At 37.9% G+C, this 13,058-nt stretch overlaps 3 non-coding genes across 3 annotated transcripts; all 3 read right to left on the reverse strand.

The window, feature by feature from the left end:
- Positions 1 to 9,371: 9,371 nt before the first annotated feature.
- TRNAE-CUC (transfer RNA glutamic acid (anticodon CUC)) lies at positions 9,372 to 9,443 on the reverse strand. The gene has a single exon. It is a non-coding gene; the product is annotated as a tRNA-Glu (tRNA).
- Positions 9,444 to 11,131: 1,688 nt separating this feature from the next.
- On the reverse strand, positions 11,132 to 11,203 carry TRNAE-CUC (transfer RNA glutamic acid (anticodon CUC)). The gene has a single exon. It is a non-coding gene; the product is annotated as a tRNA-Glu (tRNA).
- A 685-nt stretch (positions 11,204 to 11,888) lies between these two features.
- TRNAE-CUC (transfer RNA glutamic acid (anticodon CUC)) lies at positions 11,889 to 11,960 on the reverse strand. The gene has a single exon. It is a non-coding gene; the product is annotated as a tRNA-Glu (tRNA).
- Positions 11,961 to 13,058: the final 1,098 nt, after the last annotated feature.

Here is a 13,058-nt window from a genome sequence, read left to right on the forward strand (position 1 = left end):
TCGAACGAACCTATAAAATCACGACGTAATCGAACAGGTAATGACGTGTTACAGGAGCTTACGGGTATTCTATTGCATTGTCGACATTCTCGCCGGATGTCATTCTTGAGCAGCCACGCATTTATTTAAGGCAGCAATTTATTTAGAATACGTTAGTGTATTCAATCTTCCAGGTTCAAGAAACAAAAATGGCCGCGGCTATTATGTATATGATGACGAAATTTCTCTTGTATGTCTAGAAACCTATTAATTTGTTACTTCATTGATTGACCAAAGTATTCATTGTACCCTCTTTTATTGCGACACGCCTCCAATAAATATCAAAGAAACACTGAATAAATACTAAAGACATATTTATAAAATTAAACGATGAATAAACACCATTTCGTGTACAAAACAGATGTACCTGGTGTGCGTATAGACTCCTACGAATAATCATCACAATACACCTTGAACTTTATTTAAATTAGGTAATCCTCATCCTCGATATCCTGCATCGACTGTGGAGCAAAGGCGACAATTGAACATGTTATTTATAGATACATACTGTGGTGATACGTGGATTTTTGGAGAACATTGATGACGAAAAAAATTTCAAACTATAAAAATGATGTACAGGAAAAACGAATGCATCAATGATTTACCTGTATTAGTTCAGGGGCAGTTCCTCGTTTATTGGGGACCTCGTCCGGTAATGAGAACAAGGACTTCACTTTCTCGATTTGATCAGGTTCTCCATTTACAAGGGCAGACATGTCAACTCGTTGACTAGCTTGAGTCTCGCCATCAGCCATAGAACAGTCATCTTCTTGTAGATCTATAGGTGTTGGTTTATGTATCTGTTCCAGGCTATCATTACCATAGTAATCCTCTGTGGCGTCAGGAATATCTGCATCATTATCGCCATCGTCATTACCATCAGCTAGCACAGCCAGTTCGGGGAGAACTGTATCGTCGTCTTCATTATCGTCATCATTGTCTATGCTCTCCGCTTCATCGACTTCACTGTTATCACCACTTAGAGACTTTCTTTCATGCATCTCATCAAAGACTATTATTTCGTTATCATCGAATTTCTCCACTGGTTCCATTTCCGCCATCTCCAATTCTCGTAATCGCCGTAGTCCTGGCAACTGCATTAATGATACAATCAACATAACAGATGTTAATGAGAATGACAAATTAAACTACAAATAATCAAACTAGTAATAACTTCTAATTATGAGGTATAATATTGTGTTATTGCTTCGTACAATCTAACAGGTCACATCATACCGATAGTCTACAATTATTTTGACAAACCTCGGCCTTATGGAATTCGTGAAAAATATACTTACTCTTTCGAAGACTTCTTCTTCGTCCACTTCTTCCCGAATCACTGATATATCGGTGTGTCTATACCCGTCTCGTTTGTGTTGTTTCTGCAAGGAGAGGTAGCAAATGTACACTGTTAAACAAATGTACACTGTTCCAATCGCCTCTGTGTATTCTGGGAATTATGCATGCACATTAATATTGCGAATATGCGGATTTTAATGACGTAAATACAGATATCTAACTGTTAAATTATAATACAGTAAAGTACATACAACTGTGGTCCTTGTAATCGTTTTATAAATACACAATTTTATAAATCAAAATGAACGTTAGAATTGAAATTGACCAATTTTTGTGGTATTGTGACATCGACGTTAGTTCTTGTTAATATTAATTATCCAACATTATCCAATCAGCAAGCGCCTCATTTCGAATATGTGGGCGGCCGCAGTTGCTATGTCACGTGAAGGCATGCGCGTGCATTATGGGGGTAGACAATTTTTTAGCCAATCACTTTTGAATTTTCGAATTTTAATGAAAGCTGATTATTGGCTTGTACAAATTTATATAAAATGTGCAGGTATGTACTTACATATTGTTGTTCTCTGTTCTTTTCCAATACTATCTTTAGCGTATCCATCAACTCTGCTTCGCTGATTCTTGTCTTCTTCTCCAAAACGGATGGAGCCTCGTTATTGATGATGAAATGGAACACGAAAAAGAACAGTCCCTGCATGAGATCATTTATAGGGGTGGATTAAGTACCAACGGGGAGGGGCATGCGAGTAAGAAGAGGCCAGCGTTGCGCCTAATATGATTATGAGCGAGCAATTAATATATAAAACAGTATGATATTTTTCATTCAGGCAATAATCTTCTCCCGATAACAAATAAACTAGATTTTACATTACCGCAGTTGCCATGATACCACTGAATACATATTGAGTAGTGAGATGTGATGGCCAATTCACAGCTGCCAATCCGATGACGTAAGCAGCGCAGAATAATGCAAATAAACCTCCACAACGTCTGATACCAGCGCTGTGGGTAAGAATAATGTTATTTTACAAACTATGCTTTTACCAAGCGCTCCTTCTGAATGGTAAGCTAAGATTATAGCACCATTATTCGTCATTATTCTGCACAGAATATCATACTAGAATTAGTTGAAATCGGCCAATCCATGCCCGTGTAACCATCGAGGACACTTTCTTATACGAGGTTTTCGGAACTAATGTGATTGTTCGTCAATACATGGAATCTAAAGAAGAGTCTTTTCTCCTGTAACATATTTGAACAAATTATATTACTGGTAGTACAGAGTTTCCTCTGAGACAGAATACCAATACTCGTATCAGTACCTGACGTATTTGTTGGCGTGCTTCCTTAATCGTATCCTCACTGCAATTAGCATAATTGCATTAATTGTCATAAACAGCACATCTGGTGACAGAAACACCCACTGCACATAATCGAAAGGTTGGAACGCCAGATACCACCAACAGCTAAAAGAAGACATATCACAGCGAGGATAAAGTTACTGGAGTGTTACCAGAAATACTAAATATATCACGGACATTACATATACAAGTAAATTTTGCCATATAAAATTTTTATTTAAAATATTATATAATATTAATGGTTTGTTCATGATAAAAACGGCGAATTCTTACTTCTGGTTATTTCCATACATCTCCGGAAATAGCCCAGCAGATACGGCAACTACTACCATAGGTATGCCTAATGTGGAATCAAAAATATTACAATATTATATAATAATCAATTCTGTGATTGTGGAAAATTATTGTAAGGTCAATATGTTAAATAAATCGTTGGAATAATAAAATACTCGCCCCAGCCTATAATGACTTTTCCCCAGCATGGTTTGGTGCAACATTGTTCACTTTCATCCTCATAATGTTTCATCAACTTCTTTTTGTCTCCATCCTCTTCTTCTCCTGTCACTCTTCCGGCACCGTTCTCAGTGCGTCCAACGTTTGTCTCCATGACGCCAATTGCATTCGATCTTGGTTTCTTTTTCTTCTTGTTTATCATCTTCTCTTCCTTCGTGGTCTTTGCCGGGGTCATCTCGAGAAAAAAGTGACGTGTTTCCATTATTATCCAAAGGAATAGTGAAGTCCAAGAGACGCGAAGGAAGATAGCGACCACCTTACATGTAGTCTGGAAGTTAAAATGGAAAAAAATGGTTGAATTAACTCAAAAAGTATAATGCAAGACAATTATTCGCGAGATAACCAAAATTAGCAGTTGGTAGATATTCCTGCATATAAGAATACTGTAAAACGTCTATTTTAGCTAATCTGTAATTTCGCTAAATCAAGATGCAGCTAATTTAACAGAAAGTATATTTTCACAGGGAGGTAGTCAACAATATAGCTAAATTAAGATTCTGTTAATTCCGCTAAAATTGCATGCAGCTATTTCAACGTGTTCTATAGTAACTTGGGCATGCGTTCACAACTACGCCAGCACATTAAAAACCACTTCATTAGAGTAATAACCACGTCAGCGCATTAATTATTATGTCAAGGGCAAACATACATTAATAAACTGCTGTGAAAGTCCCACATCGACCATTTTGTCCGTTACTTACCTGGCTGTTCCAGGAATCAACGCCACTCATGAACGGTATAGTAATGCAGATAATCGCACATAAGGCGTTGGTATGGATGAACTTAAGATCGTCGCTTATTTTAATTCTGAGAATAAAGACGAACTGACAGTTGGTTCCGCTTAGTAAACACATTGTCAAGCTTTGCGGTTAGAAAACGTATGGGTAGTAGGTATTTTGTGTGCATTGATATAAAAAAGACACGTGGTAGGTGAACGCACGGGAGCGTGTCGAAGAATCACTCACCTGACACACGTGTATACAATGAGAGTCAGACCGGCAGCACCAACACACACCGCACACAAAATAAATGCCACAGACCGCAAAACTAGTTCAGATGGCAACTGGAAAAAAATCGCGTATTTGATATAAATATCACAGTTTTGAAATGGAGTTCATCGACATGCTAACAGCTTAAGATATTCCATATTTGTATTTTTAAACGATTTCACGAGCGTGGGTATGTTCACCGACCATACGTATGTCATGAATTTTTTGTTCATGATTGACAGGATTATATGTAACTCAGTAGTGCATATCGTTTTAGCCTTTTCCCGTCTTTTTTTGCCAGAGGAGTAATGTGTTTATATAGCGGCTTTGTCTTTGCATTCCGTTTCCACGCCGTATGACTTGTGTTTAGATTAACGACTTGTGAGTTCAGTTGAAGTTTATAAGCGTATATGACAGAAGTTTGATTAATGGCTTGTTTATTCATTGTTTATTAGTTACCGTTTTACAATGCTTTAACCGAGAGACGCATCCCTGGTAATCACGTGATCGTGCTGTCGACGGCCGCGATTGGCCGATCGCTTGGTTACACCGCCACGCCTTAGTTTTTTTTTTTTTTGACCTTATGATATAGAGTTTGTAACCTTGGTAACGAGAGACAGTGCAGCGAAGGGTTACCTCAGCAAACTGTTTGAGAAAAGTGAGTCGATTGGTAGCCTTTCCCTTGTTTTTTTGATTTATAACCGTTGATATTTGTGACTTTATAATCATTGTATTTAAACTTATAATCAGTTTAATAATTAGTGTGTTTTACTCTTTTGATTTATATCCTTTTATTAGTATTGTATTTAACCTGTATGACGATTAGTAGATGACGGTATCTTTGATTTATGAACGTGTTATGCCGGGAGGCATATCTCAGTTTGGGTGAAGGGATGTGTCATGAATTAGTTTACGCGTATCTGTTGATCGACTTAATTAGCTGATTATTAGCGAATTGCTGTGTTATGTCTGTCATCGTTTAGGCCTATTTGAAGTTTTGGACAGAACTTGGCTCAGTGATTTGGAACTAATTACGAGATAACTGTCGCTATTCTGACTACTATTTCTGACAGTTGGTATCCGTAGTTATTAATTTAGTGAAGATTAATCAAAAGATATGACGTATTCAGTATTTAGTGTGATTGGCTTTATGATTGAAGGTTACGCCCTAGAGTCTTTTTTCTGCTTTGTAATTGGTTAGTGTTTTGAAAATGAATAAAGTTGTTTTAGTTGGTCTTGGCGAGTACAGCACGACAGACGAGAGCAGTCCAGCTTAGGAGAGTCTAAGTCCAGTCCTGGAGAGTCTTGGGCTAGTCTTGGGTCAGCCTTGCGATAATCTTGGGGACTTTTCCCCAGGGCGCTGTGTCTTATAGAGTGCTCGAATGACCGACTAAGACGAGAGTTGAAACGTATTTCGTTGTGTGTGTCTTATTTGACTGTAAAGCTTAAGTGACTTCCCCGATCCCGTACCTCAAGGGGACGCGATAGAGAGACGAGACGAGATTCACCCCTGACAAGTGTGGAGAACCCCAGAGAGAAGAATTTCCCCCCTGATACATACACTTTTCGAACGTCCATAGCAATCTACACAACAGAGCTAATAGAGCGACGGGCTCAATGACCAATAGTGATTGTGTCGGTTTCATTATAATGTGTCACAATTCGTAGTTATAACAACTGCCTTATCGGCTGCGGGACTACATCCATAATTGCAGCAAATGTGTTAGTATGCACTATATGGGAGATATGCCAACAGTTCTCGCGCCATGGACTAAAGAAATCAATCTTGTTGTTTTTGCATACCTAAGACATTTAACCTCAAATCGGAAGAATAATGCGTTTGTTTCTCCAATATCCTTGAACAAACGTCACTCTATAATATGTCACATGTCGTAGTTTATAAAACTGCCTTACCGGCTGCGGGACTATATCCATAATTACAGCAAACACGGTGGTATGGTTGCAGTGACATGATACGGATGATACATCGGTGGTAACAAGCCAGCACTGATGATACGACCATGCAGCGTCATCATAAACACTATTATATGGAAATGTAACTAATACTAGTTAGTAATCGATACGTTGATGTGACGATGTTCAACGCATATTGTTTTTGTTTTTTTAATTATATTGTGAAAATATCTGTTCAAATTATTATTATCTTACATAATTTATTCAATTTAACACCAACAAACAATTAATTTTACCTTGACTCATAGTTCATATATGCACATGTTGGCTCTTCCAGAAACGTTTCAGTGTCATCACGCTGGAATTAATACATAAAAGAAAATGTGGGAATATAAATTACGGGATGGGACAATATTTCCCCTGGGGTGACCAACTTTGAATCTGTAGACCCAACCCCCAAATTGTTTTTGATTGCATGTATCAGCATTTGTTTGATCACTCCATATTGGAAATGAAATGGATGCCATGGAAACACTCATTAGAATCTGGCATCGTTAATATGAATACAAACAAAAGTCATCACAGATACCAGACACTGAGGGCACACCGAACGACCGCTGAATTGTGAACTTTTCACGCAATTTGTAAATTCGCAAGTTGTTTTACTTACAATAGCTTCTTTGAGAGTGAAATCGACAGGAACACTATACGGAAGTCCATCAACCAATACGGCGAACGACAGAATGTGTGATCCGACTTCCATGTCAATATTTTCAAGTTTAGCTCGATGCACGTAACTGTGATGAAAATTGTTAAATCGCATAAAATTATATCACATTAAATTACATCACATCACAACATATTACGCCACGTCACATCACATTACATTACGTTATGTTGCATTGCGGTTACGTTTCATTGCGGTACATTACATATTACACACCGAGTTTAGTCAACCAAAACACGGTTATTTACTCGCCTTCGGTTTTCCCGTACAACAATTCTTTCTTCGAGAGGAACATTGGAGAAAAGTAAGGACGAATTGGCGTATACAATAGATACAAGTCCAATAATACTGTCATCTAGACAAGAAAGAAACAAATCGAAAAATCGGATTTAATTACATAACGAGTTGAGTAAATAAACACCAAATATCATGTATAAATATGACGTAATCCTTATAGGCGCATTCCTTCTCCGATCGGGAATCCATAAGGTCGCATGCCACTAATCAACCAATGGCTGCTCGCTGCTCAATTTAAATGCCTCGCATGAACCAATGAATTTTTTTTTAATATTTTTTTTCTCAGGTGTTCCCTGTTCGAGGGCGCGATCACCTGGGTCAGAGGTGAGACTAACATGTGGTCTTTTGTTTACTAGTTAGCGGCTGTGTACCTGTGGGATTATTCTGTGTGTATTTGGATGTTCTAATCTTGGTGTTTTTCCAGTGATTTCTCTAGGTGCAGTCCAAATACAGTAGGTGTGTCTTGTTTTGCATTTGAGCTGGCCAACATGTGTGTTTTTTCATGTGGTTGATTACAGGCATGTTGATTTCCCATTTTAGAGCTATGTTTTCAACTTTGTTTATTATTTTCATATAGCAATCTCATCATATGTTAACATTGTCGTCTATGGAGTTTCAATTAGTGGTATGAGCCCATAACCATCCATCATACAAACAGGCACACACAAATAGTGCAGCCGTATAAGTGCTGCGCCCTCCACGACAACATGCCGTCGACAGAGGGCGTAATGCACGGGACTTTATCAGTCTTTCGGATGATCTGGTTCTTATGCATACTGATCTTGTCTATACATACCGAGTAAATTCATGTCTGCGGCGACTGTTGTGTCTATTGTTACACTTCCGTATCCTGTAATGTCTTTGTCAAACCCTACGAACTGGTCACCTACAGCAAAGTCGAAGCTCACAACTGTAATAAAAATTGATTTTCAAAGCTCTTATTTATTTTATGTTAAATTTGAACTTGATTTTATATTACAGGCAAACACAATTGGCTTCGACCTGATAACTAATGTGTTCTTACTAGGAAAATTATGCCGGCGTACTAGTTGCGCCGGGTAATTAAACGGATGTAGATAAGTTTGATTCACACTTTTGTACATTTTCTTGTACAGGGGGCATTATTACAATGCGACTAATACTGCTGTCCCGGGCGTTTAAGTGTTAATACATTGGATTCCAACCTATATTTTCGTGTTCGAATTCCATGTCCCCGATGTTAGCTTGTCCAGCCGTCACACCAATTTGATTACATGTTTCCATCATCCGAATAGCGCTGACGTCATAGTCTTCGATGACGCTCCACTGATTATCAAATCTGTTATCAAGCATATTTCCACAAATCGTAAAATAATCCTGTAAACCAAACAAATACATAATATAACTGAAATAAAAATGGGTCAAAATAAAATGATTCTCGATATATGTTTACATTTTTTACATTGAAGGAGTTTCACTTGTTAGGGACCGGAATAATAATACAAACAATAGTATATGCCTATTAGCGAAAGTCAAAACTTTCCGACTTTAATTTAATTGGTAATCTCCAACCCGGGGTGGGTGAATTTGTCTGTGTTAGTCACAGCATGGACGTGTAGGTAGGTACATGGCCACAGATACACAGTAGGTATAATCGTATATCCAGTGAAAGTCGACAGGAATTATACAAACAATGTTATGTACATCGCATGACGCCAGTATAGGACACGACTATCATGTACAGAGACTGCAAATGTTTCCTACGAATTGGGTAATTTGTCAAATTCTAAGTTATATGAGTATAAGATGCTTCTTATTAGACAGTAAGTGAACTCGACGTATATTATAGAAAATAAACCTGATAACCCCCGACAATCATGGCGAGTCATGACAACTTGTGACATTTTGTCTTGTTGAAGTTGCGATATACTCTAATGGGATTTTGAGTTTAAATGTTGTCCAATTTTGCGAGTCGCTTGACAGACTAGGGTGTTTCCAGCAAATGTACACGTTGTTAGTTTGCACCAACGTTGAATGAACAACTTGATTCAATACACTATATAGCCAAGATTAAACCAGTTATTAATGGTACATGTATCTATATAATATATATTCATATTAAATTTATACCTTGATTTTGAAATAAAATAAAAAAAGAACAGATCGGAGAAGGACTTCCAATTCTACTGTAAAACAGGAGAAGTAAAAAGAGCGAAAAATTTGTTAAAACGGAAATTCCCACACCGGGAATTGAACCCGGGCCTTGGCGGTGAGAGCGCCAAATCCTAACCACTAGACCATATGGGAGTACGCACTAGTCGTATTAATTAGTAGCGTGATCTCACATGGTGTGTGGAATGTTAACTGTAAATGTTCTTGTTGTTCGATAATATTCAAGTCGTATTAAAATGTGAACTACACGAGTAGTCAAACAAAAGCAAAATAAACTGATTCCATACATCATGGGAGCATGCCAACAGTTCTCGCGCCATGGACTGAAGAAATCAATCTTGTTGTTGTTTTTGCATACTTGCATATTTAACCTCAAATCGGAAAAATAATGCGTTTGTTTCTCCAATATCCTTGAACAAACGTTACTCTATCACCAACTGAGATAAGTGAAATACTTTCTAATTGTATTTAACAATTTCATAGTTTTTTTCCCGAAAATAATGTCTCTTGGTGTCCGAGTTGATTGCAATGCCGGACATAGCATACCGAAATGAACAGTTATGAATGTAAGAGTAAATCTACCAAATGGACATTGAATCATGGAGCTCTTTTTATTAGCTTCATGATTGAATTCAACGGAAATTAAACATATCGACCAGCCTATATTTTTATTTTCCGCCAGGTTTCTATCCGTTACTTATATGATTTTGAATTATGTGTATTCTTCCCGTGGTGTCTGTATATTGGGCTTGCGTTGATAGCTTGACTTCCAACTATTGAACTTGACACTTATAGAATGGGAGTTTGACCTTGAGATGCTTGTCCGCACGTGGATCTGAAGTCCAACAAAAACAATAGCATTGTTTCTTCGAAAGCCCGATTAGTGGAATGACCATTTCAATGAAGTATGAAAAGCAGCTCATCATCGACAACTTATAGATTCTAATACTATATGTTATCAATACTTTTAGGGAATAGATAATCGAGGAAATAAAAAGCTTCGTTCACACATCGGGAACTGAACCGGGGTCTTATCGTTAAACGTGGACAAATTACTCAGCACTAGAACATATGGCAGACAATTAACGACAGTCGTGTCAGTTAGGAATGTTATAATGATCATTTCTTACTCTATATACCTTATCTAACAAGTTGTCAAATCTTAACGAGTGATCATTTGGAATAAAAATAAATAGTTGGATTGAACACTGTTTTAGCGATGGAAGCGCCAAATCCTAAACACTGGACCAAATGGAAGCATTCTACCTGAGCTAATCGTCCTATATCAAAGGTGAATGGCGTTAACACATTTAAAACACGGTTACTTCTTCTAGTAACCGTGTTTAACCGTGTCTACCGTGTTCGAACTACAAGTTCCTGTTGCCCGGATAAAGAGTTTACTGAAAAGTTCGGCTATGAATTAGAACAAATACAAGCGATTACTAGATTCAATAGAGCACGGTCACTAGAAGAAGTGGTTACTAGTAACCGTGGTTAGAATAGTGTACTTATCAATGAACGTTTCATTCAAATCCAATTGACACGACTGCTGGATTGCATATTGTAATTCTCGCAGTGTTTCAAGATGTGCCGCAAAGCCAATCAGGGTCGTCCCTTGAGGAGATTGTATTCATCCGCGGTGCCGTCACAGCGATAGTTCTGATTCGTCGTCGACAGTTTTCAAATGTGTATAAATCGTAAATTTTGTGAACGGCTATTCTAAAAATACGGTATAGTCTAGCTAAGTATATTGAATATATCATATCATAGAATTTTTGAATTGTAAATACGCGTCCGTAGAGATTAAAATGATAAAAGGTAAGTTCCCACACCGGGAATTGAACCCGGGCCTTGGCGGTGAGAGCGCCAAATCCTAACCACTAGACCATATGGGAGACCACAAATACTACGTTGCCATAGGTTCCAGGCACAACGCCGTATCATAAATCAGATTCGTCTTGTTAGAAGCAAGAAAACCACAAATATATTTGTCTTTTTCGCGATTTTCTCACGATAGTTTGACCTTCCACAACTCATGGTTTTGAGATGCAGTGTGATAATGGTACAGGAATGGTATTGTTCTGTTACGTAATTAGGCTGAACGTGGGTCCGACGCCCATCAGGAAAACAATAGCACTGTGTAAAAGTTCATTTGTTGATAGCGAGCCATGATTTCAATGATCAGAAATATCAATAAAAATCAAGCAGAATTATCTTCGTTAACTTTAGAGATGATTACTTGAATAAAATGGTGCTCATGCGTACTACGTCATCTGTCATCATTCCGGATTGCATTAACTCACAACTTGCAATAAATCAAGTAACCAATAAATAAATATAAAGAATTGTTCTCGTAGCGGAAAGTGAATCCGTCCTTTCCTTGGCGGTGAAAGCGCCAATTCTTCCACTTTAGCTATCGCCGAGGTAAATAGTCTCGCATCCCCTTGGTTATTATCAATTGCCATGTTTTACTCCTACATTTCTAATTTAATACTAGTATATTATTTCACCGCTTGCACATAAATCAATATTCCCGTTAATAAATAAACAAATAAACAAAAATCAGCATAAAAAAGTATGTTCCCACACCGGGAATTGAACCCGGGCCTTGGCGGTGAGAGCGCCAAATCCTAACCACTAGACCATATGGGAGATTACATTTTAAGTCGTTGCCACAGATTCAAGTCACAGCGCTGTGTCATAAAGTTATCAAATCCGTCCTGTCAGTGGCGAGAAAACCACAATCACGTTTGTCTTTTTTGTGATTTTCTCACACGAGCGTCGGCAGTTCGTAAAAAATCGGTATTGTATTTCAGACCTGGGGATTACTTGCATTACTCATAAACGGTTGTACGAAGCACCATCTCTTTACGTCCAGATACTGGACCTCAAACAATAACTACTAATAAACACACGTATAGCCATGATAACACCTGATCGTACTATGATTAAGGATTATCAGTGTATTCGCCTATTGATGCTCACACAATGGGTTTGAGACTGATAGTTTGACCTTCGACAACTCATGGCTTTGACATGCAGTGTGCTATTGTTCTATTACGTAATGAGGCTGAACGTGGGTCCGAAGCCCGACAGGAAAACAATAGCACAGTGCAAAAGTTCATTTGTGATAGCGAGCCATGATTTCAATGATCATAAATAAAGGTCACGCAGAGTTATTTTCGTTACCTTTACAGATGATTACTCGATAAGTAGCGTTCACGCACATCTCCTTAGCACGGGATAAGAGGTCAAATACTTAAGCCCGTTCTAAACAAAATGTGCATGAACGTATAGCACTAGTTAAGAAACGCTAATTACTGGACTGTTTTCAAAGATTCACAGTCAATTCGTCCCAATTAACATTCGTCCCGGCTTTAGTATTGTTTTATAAGCGTATACCTTCCTAAGTTAATGTGCTATTGTTCTGCTACGTAATGAGGCTGAACGTGGGTCCGAAGCCCGACAGGAAAACAATAGCACAGTGCAAAAGTTCATGTTGTGATAGCGAGCCATGATTTCAATGATCAGAAATACCAATAAAGGTCACGCAGAATTATTTTCGTTAACTTTACAGATGATTTCTCGAATAACATAGTGCTCATCCATACGACGTCATCATTCATCATTCCGCATTTTATTAGTTCACAACTTGTAATAAATCAACATTCAAGTGAACAAATAACCAAATGAATAAATATAAAGAAGTTTCTCACGCCAAGAATTGTGGGAATTGAATCCGTCCCTGGC

Source organism: Saccoglossus kowalevskii, chromosome 13 (assembly GCF_978046115.1).
Source record: "Saccoglossus kowalevskii chromosome 13, keSacKowa6.1, whole genome shotgun sequence".
NCBI lineage: Eukaryota > Metazoa > Hemichordata > Enteropneusta > Harrimaniidae > Saccoglossus > Saccoglossus kowalevskii.